The following is a 20,613-nucleotide window of genomic DNA, read 5'->3' on the forward strand; positions in this document are numbered from 1 at the left end:
TTCCTTTGAGGTCAATTTCTGACACGCACATTTTCAAGTCAGTCGTCAATGGCGGTGGACGCACAAGCCACAAGGAGAATCGGGTAGGTCTTTATTTACTAAATTAATCGTAAATATTCCGCCGGTTAATATTGTAGCATTGGTAAATATGTTCATATCTGATAGAGGATTTCTTGATAAAGTTGTGCTGACATTCGAGACTTGGCAGGAGGGGCCCTTTGACAGAAATCCATTTATACTTGCGGTGGCTACACCTTTTAAAGTTGATCAAAGGGCACGCCTTTGTGCATCTGACGATTTCAAATGCTGTAGTTATACATGAGATTAAAATTAATACTGGGTGACAATCTTGTTGCAATTGTAAAATGGATTGGAAACCTTGGTGGTATATTGGTAATTACGCCTATTTGTTTTTATAGGAGAATGGGGTTCGATTCCCTGCTAGGGTCAATCCATTTTATCAGAAATATGAAACAATTTTGTCATTTCAGTACAACAGTAATAGTAACTTATTCTTTATTTTATATTTTATCGTCGGAGCATATGTTTCAATGAAATCAATATACAATGACATGCCTTTTTAACAGGAGAGATGAAACGTGTTTTTAGGGGGAGGGGTTGTGAAGTTAGAACAGCCAACATGGACGTTGCTGTATCTAGGTCAACTATTTTCAATTACGAATTGTAACACATTGTTGTCATTGTTAAAGTATTAGTAACAAAATGTGTATCATTTTAGTGTTTGAAAGTGTTCTAATTTAAGGAAAAACATTAAATGCATACCATTTTGACGAAATTCATTTGTCTGCCGTAGTCAATATACGCATGTGCAAACTAATCTTATTGGATAATAAAGTATGGTTTCTTTACAAAGCTAAAGAAGCACGTCATATTAGAATACTTGGTTTAATTGAATTGATTAAACTGTTATACTTGCATCATTCTGTAGCGGACTTATTTTATCGGTTTACTTGTTGATAGGGTTATTGAATGTAATTTTATATCAAATATTGATGTTAATAAAGTTTTACCTGCGTTTCCTTCATAACCACCGATTGATAACGTGTACTTAGAAGCAACGTCTCCAATACTGAAGTTTTGGTATACAGCATATTTCTTGTTATTGCTTGTGTCAACCATATCTATTCGTAGTTTCCACTGGCTGTCAGGGTATGCACGTAAGTATTTCCTACAATAAACAGTAGGAAATTGTTTACACATAGAAAAAAGACAAAGGGTTCCGATAGTACATTCATACATCTGGGTTAACGAAACATCATAAGCAAAGGAAACAAACAATTTGTATAAAGTCTTGTAAAAAAATGTCTGAACCATGTTATTTTGTGTTCAATGTATAAACAATGTTTTTTAATTGATAAACATCATACTTTTGTTTCACGATAACATATTGTCATTGAATGTGGAAAGAAAGCAAAACTACGACAATTTTAATGTACATACCAAACCAGAATTCTCCATTCACGTTACCGAATCCGTTTACACACTCCAACCACTTCCGGTTAAAGTCAACAGACCCATCAAATCTTTTCTGAATAACCTAAAAAGTATAATATATACAAAGCATAAAATATCTTTTCCTGATAATCATAAATCAAACATTTTCACTAATTGTATTACAACTCGCACCATAGGTCTGATACTCACTATTAATTGAGTTCTTTTAAATGCTAACTGCAGTATTGAATTTTAATGTATACCACATTTTTGCAGTTTTCTTGAAGGATTCGAAAAACCCTCTTCTAGATTGATAAACATTTCGACAAAGGAATAATCAATGTTTAATATGATTGTTTGTCTTGATTTGTAAAAAAATATATTGAGAAATTTAGCATTTGTGATTTTAAAGTAAAAATTGTTTTCCAACACTCAAAGTTCCAGGAACAAGTTGAGAGAATATATATTTTTCTGATTTTTTAGAAGTTATCTTTAAAGTTAATAAACCATTTTTAGTATAAATACAATAATAGAGAAACATGCATGACCTACTGTCCATCCTCCGCCGTCTGTAGACATATCACAGTAGGCCTGGACAGATTGTTTACCGTCAGGATATATTGTGTACACACAATTTTCCAGCGTCTGATCTCTTGTCTGTTATCTGTGCAATCTCTGTTTCATCTCTCTTGATGCGATTCTATATATAAAAATAAACAACACGATGGAATCATGATGGGTAATCTAAAAAAAATGTAAAGTATGTTTGTGTGATAAAAGAACATATAATTCAAAAAAGGACGTTGAATTTTATATTCGGTATTTCTGTCATCTCTACATTTTCTATACTATCTCGTCTTATTGACGAATATCCATTGTAGGAAGATGAAACAGATGTAAACCATGAGTTAAGCTCGTTGACATAAACTTGTTTGCATGAATATCCAGAATTACTAACATTGCAACATTCAAATCAATGCACTTGCATGCATCACTCGAGAACTCCGGTGCATATAGAGGAGGATGAGACGCTTAACATTGGTTTTAATCATGACACATTCTGCATTTGTTCTGTATTTAATCTGAGCAATCCTGTGAAAAAGTCTTGACTCATCAGATTGAGACAAGCCAGATATCAACTATCTAACAACATAATTTTAGTGCATTTTTGTCATTTATTAAAGTAACTGACAGATAGTTTATAGTTTAATGTCAAACAAACAAAAACACATGTATTAAAGACTAAAAAATCCAATTAGTACACATATCATCGATTTATTGTAACGACGTTTTTTACGGTTACAGAAAACCCACAAGGTAACACATTTTCTGAATACTCACTAAGGCGTAATACATGGTCGACAGTTCAATACACTCACAGTAAGTCAATGTCGTTAAAAAAACTTATGAAAAAAAATCATGTTAACGCTTGTATGGATAAAATCAAACCCAACAATGTTTAATTAATATCTTTAAACAAACTTTGGTTACACATCCATAAGATTATACGAATCTATAAATACCAAAATGGTATAAATTAGGATGTGCTATCTTTTTGGTATAACGTTTTCTACCAGCAGAGCCAAATTTAATATAGGCATTTTAAGAGCCGCTCACAAACATTTGAATATTCGAAATTCAAGGGACTTATTATCCCGGAAAGCTGGGCCTATCCAGAAGTTAAGACGAAATAAGAGAATAAGTGGAAGATTGTATATCAAACACTTCAGACTAATTCGGTGTTTTTTTCCTTTTAAAGTTATCTTTAGACTTATGGGTTTTCCTACTTCCTTATTGTGATCAAAATTAAGTATACCAGTTTCTGAATAAATCTCAAGTGCTGATTCGGACGTGATTCTTATGTGCACATAAACATAAGATGTACATCTGAAGTGCATTTGACCTTTCATTCATGTGTTTCAGGAAAAGGTAAATTGATATGGCAGACAATTAATTACGTTAAAAACAACAATTATATACCAATTTTCTGATCACAAATCATTAAAATCAGATTTACGTCGTCGCCATTTTTTTCTCCAACCAAAATTCTACACGTGTCAATCGACTTTAAAATAGACCACGTGATATCACACTCAAACTAAGGTATGTCAAATGATAACTGTCAATTGAAGAAATAAAAGCAGCAGTATATTATTTATGTTCAAGAATCATATATTGATTATGTAGACAACATTTGATGACACACACAATGTGTAAGAATCGTTTGAACTCTATCAGAAGCAAAACTTGGAACGTCGGCATTGTTATGATCTCCTGCTATACATACATCACTGGCCATACGAATCCGCCATCGGTGAAGATGTTAGAACTCCATCAGAAGCAAGACTGGGAACGTCGGCATTGTTATGATTTCCTGCTATACATACATCACTGGCCATACGAATCCACCATCAGTGAATATGTTAGAACTCCATCAGAAGCAAGACTGGGAACGTCGGCATTGTTATGATCTCCTGCTATACATACATCACTGGCCATACGAATCCGCCATCAGTGAAGATGTTAAACTCCATCAGAAGCAAGACTGGGAACGTCGGCATTGTTATGATCTCCTGTTATACATACATCACTCGCCATACGAATCCGCCATCAGTGAAAATGTAAGAATCGGGAATATGACACCATCAGTAAAACCTAAGATTGAATGACTACTGTAGTATATCAAGTTCTTATATAAAAAAAGAAGATGTGGTATGATTGCCAATGAGACAACTCAACTCAACAGACCGAAATGACACAGACATTTACAACTATAGGTCACCGTACGGTTTTCTACAATGAGCAAAGTCCATACCGCATAGTCAGCTATAAAGGCCCCGACATGACAATGTAAAACAATTCAAACGAGAAAACTAACGGCTTTATAGATTATAAAAAATGAAGGACTGCGAACACATGTCGTTTTTTGAGTCAAGACATAAATAATATAAATATAATTACATCCACTAATGTGTATCCAGATTAAATACCTTTATAAGTTAATTAAAAATATATATATATATATATATATATAGAGAGAGAGAGAGAGAGAGAGAGAGAGAGAGAGAGAGAGAGAGAGAGAGAGAGAGAGAGAGAGAGAGAGAGAGAGAGCATCTTTATAGCATCGTTGTTGAAATATAGAAATCTTACGCAGTTATCTTAGCATTTGAAAGTTAAGCATATTTAAAAATTAATCAAAATATGACAAACGTTAATGAAAATGTTTGGTAAAAATTGAAACTCACCAAAATGAAAATATTCTATCCTTTGGTCATGTTGGTGACAGTAGTTTTGAAAAAAAGGAGTGAGAAAATATGTTCGAGTGAATTTTCCCCCCGCAGTCGATTGACTTTTATCGTCCACTTAAATTGTCACCACTATAACCGATATTTCAAAAAGGGTTAAAATAAAGATGTGCTTTCCCGTTTGAAATAAGTATGTTTACAGGGACAAACAAACTTTAGATACTAAATCTTTAAATCTATGGAAGAATTTAGTAAATGATTCAAGTAATTTGAGGCAATGAAATCAAAGACTAATGATTCACCAGTAACACAAAGTTTACGTTCATAAAATTCCGAAACAGACACTACCATGGCATAGCAATTGCGTTGTGATAAAAACCGTAAGATGGTGCTTAAGTAACATTACAATAAAAACAAAATGAAAATTAACAATAGGGAGCAAAACATCGTCCCTCTGTTTGTTAATGTGGAGTCTCCAGTGTAAAACTTTAATATTTGAATCTAGGGAAGGATAGTTATTACTGTTTACGTTTGGTTTTTTTAAGTAAGTTTCTTTGGGTCAATTTCGGCAGTATATTTAGAAAATTCATGATTATTTAACGAAAAAATATCATTAAGTTAACGTTAAGTGTTTATCAGTAAAATGAATTTCATTCTGGTCTTTACTGAGGTTGGACATACATGTAAGCTGTGATTCATACTAATAATGAATACTTATTTAAAGCTGCCAATTATTTTTTGCAAGTCTACAAATATATTCCGAAGCATACCTGATTTCTCAATACATTCTGTAATGTTTTCCCCAGAAATTCGTCCTTGTAACTCTTCTAACTTATCGACATCATTCCTCAGTTCGTCTATAGTTTCATTAAGATGATAAATCTCCGTGTTAGTATCAGTCAATGTTTGTTGCTGTTCGTTAGTGTTTTTATGTAACATGTTGATATCACATAAAAAATTACGCCTTCCGTTTTCGATCACATTTGTCAGAAACTGGTTTTCACTTTTAAGTGAAGAAATTTCGTTTTCGTTTTTAATAACTCTTTTCAGTAGCTCATGCATATTGTCTTTCAAAACATTAATGTTCGATTGGATGTATCGTGTCTCCTTTATGTCGGCCTCACAAGAACTTTGTGTACTAGGACCAAACACATTACCGTTGCAGATACATAGCAAACTAGATAATATCAGTACTACTATGAATTCCATTTCAAAAACGTCTTCTTGTAAAATTGTTTTCAGGATTTTAAGAACACATAGAAAACGTAACTGTTTTTGTCAAAATGAACCAACGATAGTTTAATGACTTGAAGGGGGGACAATATTATATTACACTTAATGCATTGTATTATATTTTGTTCTCATATAACTACATGAGAAAGCTGTTATTACACAATGCTTTTTGTAAGACATTTCCTCTTTTTAAGGGCGTCCTTGAACATGTTGCACTGAGAACACTTTAAAGTATTTATAAAATTAGTTTACACATACTTTATTGTACAAACCAAATGGATTAGGCACAAGGTTTTTAACATAGTTCTGACTTCTCCATAATATAGTATAACATGAATACACATTATATTCATATTGCACATTACATAAATTTGTAATTTTCTAATAAACATGAAGGCATGACAAAAAATAGTGAAAAAAAACTTCAACAATTGTAATTCTGATATCTATAAAAAAGAAAATGATACAAACGGCTAAATGGATATCAAACGATTAAATTTTGAATAATCAAACACATCTTAAGTTAGTACCAAACGATCGATCAAGGGTAACACCTAGTGATATGCGTGTGTTTTTCAATGATATTCTATTTACCTGTATAATTTGTAAATAGTAACTTAATAAAGTAGCTTATTTAAGTTATATTGTACATTAATGTTAACCATAGTAACACAACATTCAGTTAGCATTTGGTCAAATGCTATTCTTTTGAAAAATCTACTATTTTATTTAATTACTTGTGACTCTGAGGGATAATGATTTGCGGACATTTACATTTATTTACCCTTCCAGAGCATCTAAGATGATGAAATTTATTCCAAGTACCATTTAGTTGTAATAATATATTAATGGTAAATTGTGTGTATTATTTCAAGGAAAGAATACCAATATTCAAACTCGAACACATAAGCCGATCACTGAAAATGCCATAGAAAAAGAACAAAACAGACGAACAGACAAAATATACAGACACAACATAGACAACTAGTAATCTGGGTCGACACCAAGTATCCCAGAAGTAAAAGTAGATCCTTTTGCACAAGTGATATCCTGACTATATTTTACATATTTGTAAAGATTTATACTCAATTCGTTATCACTTTGACTGTCTAAGCAGTAAAGCGACTGAAACTTTGAATATTCATTTACAATAATAAACCGGGTCATTTATATCTAACACATACAACTTTCAACAAATCTAAATGCAACAGTTTTTCTAAAAACGAAATTATGACGTGACTGTTAGATCGTTTACTCTCATTCATCACAAGCAGATTCTGAAGTATGTTTTGCTCTAATACTTTCTAAGTATAAGAACGTAGTCTTGAGAGTATGTGATATAAACACTTCTTTTTTTATTCTCTTTAAAAAAAATTGAAATTTAATTACAGCATTACCTTCTGTGAATAGAGCTTGTTTGATGTACCTATAGTCACCGATATTGGGCACACCACGTTTATTTAATGTGTTGGGCTTTCAAATAATTTTAAACCTATTATTCATATTGGAAATGCACACACTGCATTTGTTCATCAACATTTGTCATGTTTGTTAAAAAGATATTTTAACCTTACATACAATCATAGGTCTTCAAAACTTACTTCTTTTATCTGCGTTATTAACACAAAAGGCCAACCTTATCCACGGAATATATTTAACTTTAATAAAAGTTTAGTAGTTTTGTGATTTCACTTTCGTGCTACCTTTGTCCCTTAGTGTGACATTAACTATATAAATGATGTTTATCATTTCATCAATGCAATACTCAATTATTGTAAAAGTATTTATCATTAGAATACTAATCTGTCACCATTCGTTTAGAAACATTAATCATGTTATTACCCGAACCTTACATGCAGTATTTCTTTTAGATAAGGCATGATAAAATGCCTGTACCAAATCACACTTATCTCCGATTCTATTACTCCAAAAATGCTGCATTGATACGGTAAATCAAGAATTATTGCGATATATTTATTAATGCGACACATGCACCTGGATAACAACCGATTTTTGTTATCCCAATAATCTAAACTCGCATTCAATGATATTTTGATATACACAGGACTTTTCTGAAAATTGCAAGAAATGAAATCGCGTGGTAGTCTAGATAGACAAAATCACAATGATAAATGCATGGAAAAATATTCCTGAATGTACAGTATCAGAAGACGTGGTATGGTTGCCAATGAGTTAATTCCTCATCCAAGTCACAATTTTTAGTTTGTGGAGTTGATTAATGGTTGATCAGCATATTTGATATACATCACATGACAGCCATAACATATAACAAAATGTTCACAAATTATTATTCTTATCATTAGTATTTCATGCATGTCTGTATTCATCGATTTCTTTTGATTTTTCTTTGGCATTCATTACGCGTTTTCCCTTTAATTCAAATATTCTTCTTAACATGGTGAAAATTAGCTGACAATTTATCATATGAGCTGCGACGAATAGATATCGACCTTATGCAAATCAATATCTCTATGGAAAGCTTTTATTGATTGCAAATTGTACTGTGCATCTCTTGTATTGTTGTTGATTGTTCAAAAACAATGTTGCAAATTCAATTAAATATATTATAGATATACTGGTTAACATATTTGCTATCCGACGCATTTTTTCTTCCTCTTAAGTTTTTTTTTAAATATCTTTTATTATAATATATGTTATAGGATTTCAAGTTTAATAATTTTCTAATCATTTTTTTTCTATCTAGATTTTTCTCCAAATTTTACTGAAAAGATTCGAACACTATTTAGAATAAAAGAAAGATGGTACAATTGCCAACTCTCCATAGGACACCAAATAATACATAATGTATAACTATTATAAGAGGTCACTGTACGACCATCAACAATACACACAGCACATACGGCATAGTCAGCTATAAAAAGCCCAAATTTGATAAGACTAGAACAATTCTATCAAGAAAACTAATTGCCTGATGTATGTACTATTTTAGGTTGATTATACCCACTGGTCTACACTTATAGTCCAGTCGAAATGTGAAACAATTGCTCAGATTGTGGTAAAAGCATCAAACTTTGCAGAGTGTTAGTTGAGGTCATAACTAACATTTATAGCTATGGACCCAATTCAGAAAATCAAAATGGCGGCTCTGGGCGGCCATTTTGAAATCATGTTCGAAAAGTCAATAAAAAATATTAGAAAAAATATGAAAAATAATTTACTTAACTAATTTTGATAATTTTTGATTTCTTATGACAAATAATATAAACTGAGGACTATTGAAGTATTTAGTGGCCATCTTGAATGGTGGCCATTTTGGAAACGTAAATTTACAATATATTATTATTCGCTATCCTAAATTGTTTTTTGAATTAATACTAAGTTTTATATGCATTTACAACTAGTTTTGCTTACCATTCATTTATGAATGTTGCTTTTCATATAAGATATATTCACCAAAAGCTCAAGTAAGGTATGCATATGTTAACAAATAAATGTATTTAAAGAAATACGTTAATTCTTTTAATTGCAGTTTAGCATGTAGGAATTAGGTACCATACAAAAAACCGCGTATATACAATATGAGCACTGTATTTTGAACAGGAAAAATACGTAGGTATCAAAATCACTAGAGGTGAAAAAATCTAATAAATAAATAGACTGGAAAGAATTCCGTAACGGGAAGAGAGGACACGTGATGATTTACAATGCCAAGCACATACAAAAAGAGCCGACATAGACATTTGAGCTGGTAATCAGTCGTTTTTGAAGCATACAAATGTTCCACGTTGATGAAGGCTATGCAATGGGAGAATCATAAGGCTAAAGGTTCTAATCCTGTCAAAGCAAATCTTAATATATATATATATAGTCAGGAAAAACAAAATGAGTCAAGGATTGAATTAAAACAGTAGAATAAATAACCACAGTTTGTGATGAATAAACAAGAACGATGATTGCAGATATTTCTTTCTTTCTTTGTGATGAGGTATCTGACTATCATTATAAAGCATCAACAATTGTGATCGACAATATAGTATGTGACTGGCACTTGAACTACTAACCATGGTTCTTTTATCCAGACTCAGTGCTGAAGATTAATATTTCAGGAGCCGATCTCATCCTAAATGTTTGTTAAAACTATACAACAAGGCAATTAAACAGAATTCGAGACACAGAAAGAAAGTCAAGAAACTGTTATCCATTGCAATGTGGCTTGCTAAAATAATAGAAAACAGTGACGGCTCACAGTCTGGAACAGATATTGTTTGAATATTTGAAATTGATGATATGGAAAAATGGTACAGTAAACGTCCTTAATAAATATTAGTTGCCATGGAAGGAATGATTAATACAACAGTTATGGAAAATTGAATACTAGCTACCATAGATGATATGCAAGCACACATGAAAGGTTGCGTCTTTCTCTGGATTCTCAATGAATATGTTTGGGAAGTTCTGAAACAGGCCATGTATTTTACAAAATGTTTAAGTAGTGATGGGGAAGGCCTCTTCGTAGTCATAGCTACTAGAATAGTTTGAAGAGGTAAGCTTGCTACTATAGAAAAGTTTACAGGGACATTCATTGTAGGCTTTCAAAATGAATCCGTTCCACAATCTTTAAGACATCTTACCCTCTATCGGAGGACTGGTAAGTTGCAGTTGTATCCTTCTGATGACGAGTTGCACAATTGAACTATTATAGCTGAGAAATGGTGTTGTCTTCCACCTATCGATATTACTGGATTGTGTCTCGATGTTTGGCCATCCTGTACCATTCATACTAAGGAAACTTATGAACTGATTCGTGTTAAAAGCTGTTGTTGAGTATCCCTGCAGTAAAGCTTTTATCAAGCATATATAGTTTGCCTGCTATGACTATGGTGATACCCTTTAATTATGAGGTCTGTTTCAGAGCTTATAGAATACTTTGTTGAAAATCAAGAGAACTAATTTATCTTGCTTGTATGCTTGCAGATATCCCTTGTTAGCTACATTCCTATTTACTAGTAGTTAGATGCGTTGTATCAGTCTGTCCTTCCATGATAACTACAAGTTGTTCCAGGCGTTTATTGTACAATTTAGCGTGATCTGCAAGCTTGGAGATTGGTACAATACCTCTGCTAGACCGTGTGCCGTCAATCTATTTTATTATTTTGGAAAGCACAACTCCAAGAATAAAAGATTCTAGACTTTCTTTCTGTGTCTTTTATTCTGCCTATTTGCTATGTTGTCAAGTTTTATCAATCATCAAGCAGGATACTGGTGCTTTGACATCTCCAGCTCTTACTTTGGCTAAGGAAATATGTCCTGTAGTCAGGTGAACAGTCATGTCCCATTTTTGTCGATTTTTAAATTTCGAAGTAACATGGTGATCTTCAGGTACCTCACAACAGAAAAAATTACATTGCAGTCATTGTTTGTGTTGATTCAATATCACTTAATAGTGTCAATTTACTTCTTGTTTTCTTTCAACTGGCAATTCCTCTTCAACATCTGAAGTATGTTTTCCCTTTTACTGATGAAATAGTTTGAGGTCTGAAAATTTGTTTGACAAGATTTGTGCCGTCTGGAGTGCTTCTGCAGTTCCATATCCCTCATTCAACTGTTTCCAGTTGAGCGAAAGGAAAACCAATGCAAGACCCAACATCGTTGTATGCCTGCATCAAAAAGAGTGATTGCCAGCTCAAATGTCTATGTCTGTTCTGTTTGGATCTGCTTGACATTGCATGCAATCCCTCACATGTCCTCTCTTGCCGTTTCACTCATTCCTTCTAGTCCTAACGCCCATCTTGTTCTTTTGATATCTATCTCCAGTGTTTTAGAAATCTACAATTTTGATCTTTTCCAACAACAACGTTCGGTCATAAATTAAATCATATATACGTAATTTCTGTTTTAAAAAGTTACTTAGGCAAACGTGTAAGTGACAGTAAGACATTTTTATACTGATATCTTTATTTTGTAAACATGCGCATGCCTTATCTGACCATTTTATAAATATCCAATGCATATTAGTAAAAAAAGAGTGTTAATGCAAACAGTGAATAAATAAGATTAGCGAAAAATGTTATATTGGAAATTCATGTTTTCAAAATGGCCATCATTCAAAATGACTACCAAAAATTCAATATATATGAAGTTCTTGTCATCTGTGACGAATATACAATATGACTTCATAATAACTTCCAGCAGCAAGCGCTTAACTGATAAGTAAAAGTGAACATGGTTTCTACGGAAATGCAAATGTGTAAAGGCAGTATTAAGTTGTACTACTCTATGTAAATGTGGAGGACAATGTGATAGAACATGGTAGACAGAGTGAGTTTTGACAAATCATGTACATTTCATTTTTGTTGGTAGATATTTTTAATGTCAATTGAGAACATTTGAGCAATTGATGTTCCTATAACATTAATTACTTGTATAATATGAAATTCATTATGTCTGCAATCAAGGTTTTTGAAGTTGTTTCAAATGAACAATATCAACAAAACGAATTATCCTGTAATCAGCCAACTATTATAAATGACAGGTATACAAATATTTTCTTGCTTTATTCATACTTGTAAAAATAAAATTCTCCTGTTATTCTATGTTGAACAAGCGGTGAACATAGCCTAGCTTTTCGTCCTGTTTACATAGCTCAAATAAATACATTTGTATATCTTCGACATTGTTTTTTTCTAAATTTTCACCGAATAATGACTACCCTTTTTGGCTTTAAAAAACAAAGATTTTTCAAGATGGCCGCCATTCAATATTCAATATGGGTAACATTTCCAAAAACTTTGTTCAATAAGACAATTGGAATCTGCACTGTTATTCTATTACCCAGGTTTCATGTCAATATCTTCTCTAATATGTTTTTCATAAATTTTTTTATTAATCTATAGAGATCAAACGGACGCCATTTTAAAATGGCCGCCAATTCCGCAAATTTCGACTTTCAGATTGGGTCTATAGCTTAAAATGTTGTCCATGACATATACTACCACTGTTCCAAATTTCATGCTTTTACCACATTCTGAGCAATTTTGTCAAAAATCTGCACAAATCGACTGGACTATTATAACAAATGCCATGTTTACATTTTATTTTTTTCACAAATAAAGTAAACAATTACTCCAGGTCGTTGTATAATATGTTCAGTAGCACGTTAAAGGAAAAGAATGTAGGACGGTTTGAAAGGGAGTCCTTACCTTCTTTTTTCATTAATTTATGTATCTATTTTGATTGCAATATAGTATTTTATTGAGCCGCAACTTGTCTGAAATAAAGGCAACTATAGTATACCGCTATTAATTAGTGATCAATCGATTTACTAGTAACTGAAATAAATCCGGGTCACAAAGCAAAAACTAGGGAAACGCATCAACTATAAAAGGAACACAACGATATAACAGAAACAATGAACTGTTACAAAATAACACACGCCAACATACAAAGAAACAGATTATTCGATACCAATTATCATATGCCTGACTTTGTACAGGACATTTGAAGAAAAAATGTTGGTTTAAACATGGTTCTAAACCAGAGTTCAAATGCAAAGTTGAAATCAGCCCTTTGAAAATTATATGGACGCCACTACGAATTGGTTGACAATTATGAGATATCTGTTTCGCCAGATGACGACTGATAAGTTCCATCGACGTAACCAAATTGCCGTCATCTCTGCCGTGAATGACACCAACCGAATAAGGCTTGGCACCGAGTTAAGAAATACATGAGCCACAAGACGGGTAAAAGAGAGCAGTTGTATAGTGGTTAGTGCATCGAACTACTAACACAAAGGTTCCTGGTTCGATTCCCGTTCCGTGATGAAAATTTCTGGGACTGAATTTTCGGCTCTACTAGAAACCATTTGTGAGTATGGTCTTAAGGAAACAATGAAAATCCGTCGGAAGGGGACGATAAATGACTGATCCCTGAAAAGAGAGCGCCATATCTCTTGCACGTTAAACACACGTTTGTAGATTTCGAAAAAGAGCAGACTAATGCCGCTACAAGGCAGAACTTGCTCACGCAAAGTGGAAAAAGATTAATTTAAGTTGCAAAACTTGTTTCCCAATCCACTATAAATAAATATGTTTAAACTAAGACGGTTGTCACATGTGTAACATAATCTGCCTACCCTTTGGGAGCCCCTGAGTTCACTCAATTTTTTGGGGGGAGATTGTGTTACTCAATCTGTAGCTTTATATGTTGTGTTTTGTATACTGTTGCTTGTCTTGTTCGTTTGTTGCCCGGCTTTGTCAGTTCGTTTTTATTTATAAGTTTGATATTTCGTCACTATTCAAGTAGTAAAAGGTTTAAAAATGATAGATCAGTGTAGCTAAATGTATCATGATAACGATTTGGTTCTATATATATATCACCGTGAGCAAATTAAGTTACTTAGTATTTTCGCGGAAATTTGTCTTATTGCGCTTATCTTCTTCACTTTACTTTGAGGTGATTTTTGGCCGATTTTCATTACTGCAACTTAATGTCTTTAAAGTAAAAAAAATACCAAAGGGACAATCAACATCTAAAACCATGAATCAAATAAAGTTAATTAAAACCATGAACAAAATAAAATTAAAGTCCAAGAGACGAACAACAGTCCACAAAACACAGCATACCATAAAAACGATCACTCCTAAAACAGCGAATGATCTTATAAGGTAAAGAAGGGTATTTAACTTTGTCATTTTGTTAATATACACTGCTTATAGTGTTTTACGTGCACAATGACATACTTTTGTATCAAATAATTAAAGCGATTAAACTTCTAATAGCTATCAAAAGTACCAGGATTATAATTTTATACGCCAGACGCGCGTTTTGTCTGCATAAGACTCATCAGTGACGCTCAGATCAAAATAGTTAAAAAGCCAAACAAATACAAAGTTGAAGAGCATTGAGGACGCAAAATTCCAAAACGTTGTGCCAAATACGGCTAAGGTAATTTACTCCTGGGGTAAGAAAATCCTTAGTTTTTCGAGAAAATCAAATTTTTGTAAACAGAAAATTTATAAAAATTACCATATAACTGATATTCATGTCAACACCGAAGTGCTGACTACTGGGCTGGTGATACCCTCGGGGACGAAACGTCCACCAGCAGTGGCATCGACTGGTGTAAATAGTTATCAAAATTACCTGGATTATAATTTTATACGCCAGACGCGCGTTTCGTCTGCATAAGACTCATCAGTGACGCTCAGATCAAAATAGTTAAAAAGCCAAACAAAATACAAAGTTGAAGAGCATGGAGGACCCAAAATTCCAAAAAGTTGTGCCAAATACTAAACACATTTAATATGATTTAATATAACACGATTTTAACCTAAATAAGAAACAACCGCATTTTACTTAGTTCGTTTACATCCCGCTCTAGAAAACCAAGTGTTTCTAACCAAGGTTACTTATTTCAAAGTTTCCTACGATTTACTAGTAGTAGCAAAGTCATGTTTGCATTTAAACATAATTACAAAAAGTAAAAAAAAAGTTTGACTTAGTAAAAAACAGTTTAACCTCAATTATCTCGCATTTATTATGTTCTTACTTAATATATCCCTTCTTTTATTATGAAATCTCATTCTTCTCCCTGATATTCACAATTAGCGATGTGCTATTTTAACATAAATTAACAAAATGATCGCTATTTGAAGATGGTAGATTTTTGGGCAACTGCAAACACTTCAATAGAAGGCTGTGCCATGAACAAAAATAAATAATAACATCTTTAAATTACAAAACAATTATTCCTTGACCTAAAATATATACATTTATCTATTTTTTAGCATACAAATATCGATTCTCCAAGCTACAATGTATATTTTGCTTTTTGGAGAAAAAAATCATTTTTTTAGGATTTGTGATAAATTTCAATTTTCGGGAAATTTTGCGCATCGAATTTCTTATTTTTTGTTTGCTTTGGAAATTATGTATCATGTTCCATGAAGTTCATATGATCTTTTGAAAAATTTTAGGGTACAAGAATTAAAAAAATAGCGTTTTATTTAATAATCGCAAAAATTTGAATTTTGTTTGCATGACCTTTGACCTTGATTTAACAGAAAATGCACCGTACGATATTTTTACGACCGGGCAAAACAGAAAGTACAGATTATCAGCTTTCGAATGATATATTATACAGGCGTGTGTTAGGTGGGTGCATTAAATTCGTTAACTAAGCGTCTTTTTGAAATAAGTCACTCGCCTATTATATTTGCGACCACTTATTTCCTAACTGTTCACGGACAAGGCAGGAATCCTGGTGCCCCGCCTAGTGGTCCCGGTGCTGGAGGAAGGGACGCGGTGGATGAACAATGATACTGCTGCTACGATCCATCTTCAACTGAATGCTGTTCCTGGATTGTTGTTCGGACGATCCATTAGGAAGTAGAAAGTATCATAACAATAATTTTATGTCTCTGCAATATCAAAAATTATTTATAAAAAAATCAAATTATTCGATATTTTAAATCGTTTGGTTAATACTAATTGTCTGGCTATTGCATGCATATTTGTATTAGGTCATGTTACTATCATAGTATTGTCAATGTTAAAGAAGAGCAATGTTACTCATTATACCGTTTTAAACAACATATCATTTTAGACACGGTTGTTGTTAACATTTTAATTGAATGACACGTTCTCCAGATTGAGAACATTAAAATTTTCATATATATAAACATTGTGAACATCTTAACATTGTGAATTTTGTTGCGGTACTATTGTCTTCTTCAGAGTATTATCATGGGACATATACAATAAAGAAATTAGATTTCAACAATGTTTTTATAATGCTTCAAAATATTTACTGAATAATTGTTATACATGCATAGATAACACTTTGACATGTAATCCATCCAGTTATCATGTTCCAGTACAAAAAAAAATAAACCAGCCATGCAATACTTTCAGACTGCTTGCTGATTATTTACACACACTAAATAATTTAGGTTGAGTTAACCGGACAAGACATGTTCCTCACATGCAGAATTTCAAAACGGAATATCAAAGATAGACATTTAAAACTACAAAGAGGGACGAACGATACCAGACGGACAGTCAAACTCATAAATCGAAAATAAAACCACTGACAATGCCATGGCTAAAAATGAAAAAGACAAGCAGACAAACTATAGTACACATGACACAACATAGAAAACTAAAGAATAAGCAACGCGAACCCCACCAATCACTAGGAATGATCTCAGGTGCGCCGGAAGGGTAAGCAGATCCTGCTCCACATGTGGCACCCGTCGTGTTGCTGATGTGATAACAAATCCGGTAAATTATCTAATTCGGTAGGTCACAGGGAAGGGGTTGTAGTAAGGACGTAATGAACATATCCGATATCATTTGTGAAACGGTTATTCCATAACGGTCAACCAAATCGTGATAACATTGCAGCCATATTGATACGCATCCTATATGATTAAAAGTTTTACCAAACTTTAAAAGCTAATCAGCAGACATTTTTAAACGATCAAATATCAATAAAATAATAATTTTTCAACATTTCTTCGCACGTAGAACAAAAAATATTAACTGTTGTTACCGCTGTAAAATATGTTAATAAATTTGATAACACAGCCTAAGACTGATGTTATACATTAACATTATACTTAATCTTTGAGATTACTGGATCCATTATCAATGTAATTAGTTGTATTAAACAGAATATCATAATTATGAGTAGAATAACTTTGGCACTTCTATTTTTCTTGCAGTGGATTAAAGATAGTCGGAGTAAAACATGACCTTCTGCAATGCCAAGATACAGGTATTGACAGCTTGTAGATCAATGAATGTCTATATGTATATAACACTTAAGGTGGTATGGGAGTCTAAAATAAAAATGATAGAATTTATTCATACTTTGCCAAAACGTAGTATCTATTTATATATGTTGAAATATATAATAAAAATTATAGGTCACCCCGCACATTTTCAAGCTGCAGGACGCTAAAAAATGACTCATTTTGTAAGGTTTATACAGGAAAAAACACCATTTTGTGGTTAGAAAGTAAACAAAATGATAGAAAAGTTAAAAACTTAAGGGAAAGATAGCTTTCCGACAATGCTTTTAGAATTTCAAAGGAAAAGTTAGGGTCACCGTGAGTTTTTCTGGCTAAAATACAAAATAAGAAAATTCCATGTAGAATCCTTCCGAAAATGCACTATTTCAGAGTTTCCTCCCATTAAAATGGCTATTTAAAGATAAATAAAATGCAACCGAAATAACCAACATTTGCAAAAATATTAATATTTATAAGTTATATTCTTATAAATTAGTTCTTTTAAATGAAAATTCATATTAAATATCTGCATTCCTGCATCAAATTTTGCTAACTTGATAGAAAATCTGGACCTTCACTGTTTTTTACAATCCAAGATGGAGGAAGACACCCATACCACCTTAATATTTAGTTTGCTTCTAATGTCCTGATAACAAAATTAATACTAATATCAATAAAAACAATATTTAGTGATCTAATTACAGTGTTGAATTGGTAACCTTTAAATATAAGTGTATTCAAAGGATCGATAAGTTTACTAGGATCGTTGCTATTTTCCGGGTACGTTAAAACAAAATCCGTCAAAATAAGGGTGTTTTACCCCGTTGCAATAAGTATTCTACAGGTGCAACAAAACTATGAAACAAAAAAACTTTGGAAGAATGTAGTTAAGGTTGTAAGTAATGTGTGGTAACGAAATACCTGGCTTAACAATTTACTATTAATACATATATGACGTTCGTTAAAATCACAAATGTCACAACAAACACGGGTAGAGCGAACCAATTGTAAATTTTGAACACCGTTAGAAGGTTTTAAAGGGGCACCATTCAAAAAGGGAAAAGTAACCACATGGAAAGACAAATCGTTCCTTATGGTGTACATTTTATAGTAGAGTTTCCTGTTTAACTAAAAAGCGTCAGGTCTGAAAATGTACCAACGTTGTCATAGACAAAAGGCTTTAATTCTGACTGAAACGTTTCATATGTTATTATACTGATGCCACTAACATCTCATTTGACAAGGTATGTGAAAGAGTTTTTCACATTGTTGAAGTCCGTACGGTAACATATACTTTTACTTCAAATTGTTGTCTTTCTATGCTTAGTTGTCACATTAAAAGTCTTACCAAATATATCGATGTTTCCATATGTTTTATAATTGATTAGTTAGCTATGTGATCAACAGTTATAACATAACATGTCTGACATTAGAGATTTCTATGCGGTAATAATGCATCAGGTATCAGGTAAAAACCGATAAAAAACACTTAAACGTGTTTGACATGCTGCCATATGAACACTGTGAAATGTATGAATTAAAAAGTAAGTCTATATAAAGACTCATATTTATGATTCACTTACGTTTTGTCTTGATCTCCTTAAAATCATATTAATCAAGTGTATAACACTTTAGCTAAGTGACCGCCCATTTGTACGAACAGATGAAAATATATGCTCAGTACAAGTATTTCCAATGTTTTTTTGTGAGGGAGTTTCTACATTTGTTTCAGTTTCCTTAAACGCCTACATTGTATGATGCAAACACTATATAATGAAGCAGCAAGTTAATATATTGCATCCCAGTGATAAAAGGTGAGACATATATCGTTCATAACACATGCAGAAGAGCAAGTTAATATACGGCATCCCAGTGATAAAAGGTGAGACATATATCGTTCATAAAACATGCAGAAGAGCAAGTGAATATACTGCATCCAAGTGATAAAAGGTGAGATATATATCTTTTATAAAACATGCAGAAGAGCAAGTGAATATACTGCATCCAAGTGATAAAAGGTGAGACATATATCGTTCATAAAACAGGCAGAAGAGCAAGTGAATATACTGCATCCAAGTGATAAAAGGTGAGATATATATCGTTCATAACACATGCAGAAGAGCAAGTGAATATACTGCATCCAAGTGATAAAAGGTGAGATATATATCGTTCATAAAACATGCAGAAGAGCAAGTGAATATACTGCATCCAAGTGATAAAAGGTGAGACATATATCGTTCATAAAACATGCAGAAGAGCAAGTGAATATACTGCATCCAAGTGATAAAAGGTGAGATATATATCTTTTATAAAACATGCAGAAGAGCAAGTGAATATACTGCATCCAAGTGATAAAAGGTGAGACATATATCGTTCATAACACATGCAGAAGAGCAAGTGAATATACTGCATCCAAGTGATAAAAGGTGAGACATATATCGTTCATAAAACAGGCAGTAGAGCAAGTGAATATAATACATCTAAGTGATAAAAGTTCAGACATATATCGTTCATAACACATGCAGAAGAGCAAGTGAATATACTGCATCCCAGTGATAAAAGGTGAGATATATATCGTTCATAAAACAGGCAGAAGAAGTTTACCGTGTCGATGCAATCTGTCGTTTTTAATTTCAAGTTATCACCTCAGTGTTTGTTTGTTAGTTTAATTCGTTTCTTCTTAGACAAAGTATGAGATGTAAATCACGATACTCGTCAATTACCTCAAAATAGCATTTGATTATATATGTTCTTGTTATCATCGAATAACATAAGATCACATAGAAAATGTTTATTTAACGATGCACTTATTACAACATAGTTTATTAAAGTCATGAAACGTTACTCCAAATATATGTTAGAACGTATTTGGATTAAAACTAAAGTTAATTATAGTTAAAATG

The 20,613-nt window shown here is 32.6% G+C and overlaps 1 long non-coding RNA gene across 2 annotated transcripts; it reads right to left on the minus strand.

Moving 5' to 3' along the window:
- Positions 1 to 1,036: 1,036 nt before the first annotated feature.
- LOC134690702 (uncharacterized) lies at positions 1,037 to 19,316 on the minus strand. Of its 2 annotated transcripts, none has more exons than XR_010101997.1 (4): positions 19,294 to 19,316; positions 2,008 to 2,155; positions 1,462 to 1,558; positions 1,037 to 1,189 (listed from the first exon to the last, which is right to left on the minus strand). It is a non-coding gene; the product is annotated as an uncharacterized LOC134690702 (long non-coding RNA). The 2 variants fall into 2 exon arrangements; XR_010101996.1 differs by lacking the exon at positions 19,294 to 19,316 and adding an exon at positions 5,471 to 5,978.
- Between the last annotated feature and the right edge of the window lie 1,297 nt (positions 19,317 to 20,613).

The sequence above is a fragment of the Mytilus trossulus genome, chromosome 11, assembly GCF_036588685.1.
Source record: "Mytilus trossulus isolate FHL-02 chromosome 11, PNRI_Mtr1.1.1.hap1, whole genome shotgun sequence".
Lineage (NCBI taxonomy): Eukaryota > Metazoa > Mollusca > Bivalvia > Mytilida > Mytilidae > Mytilus > Mytilus trossulus.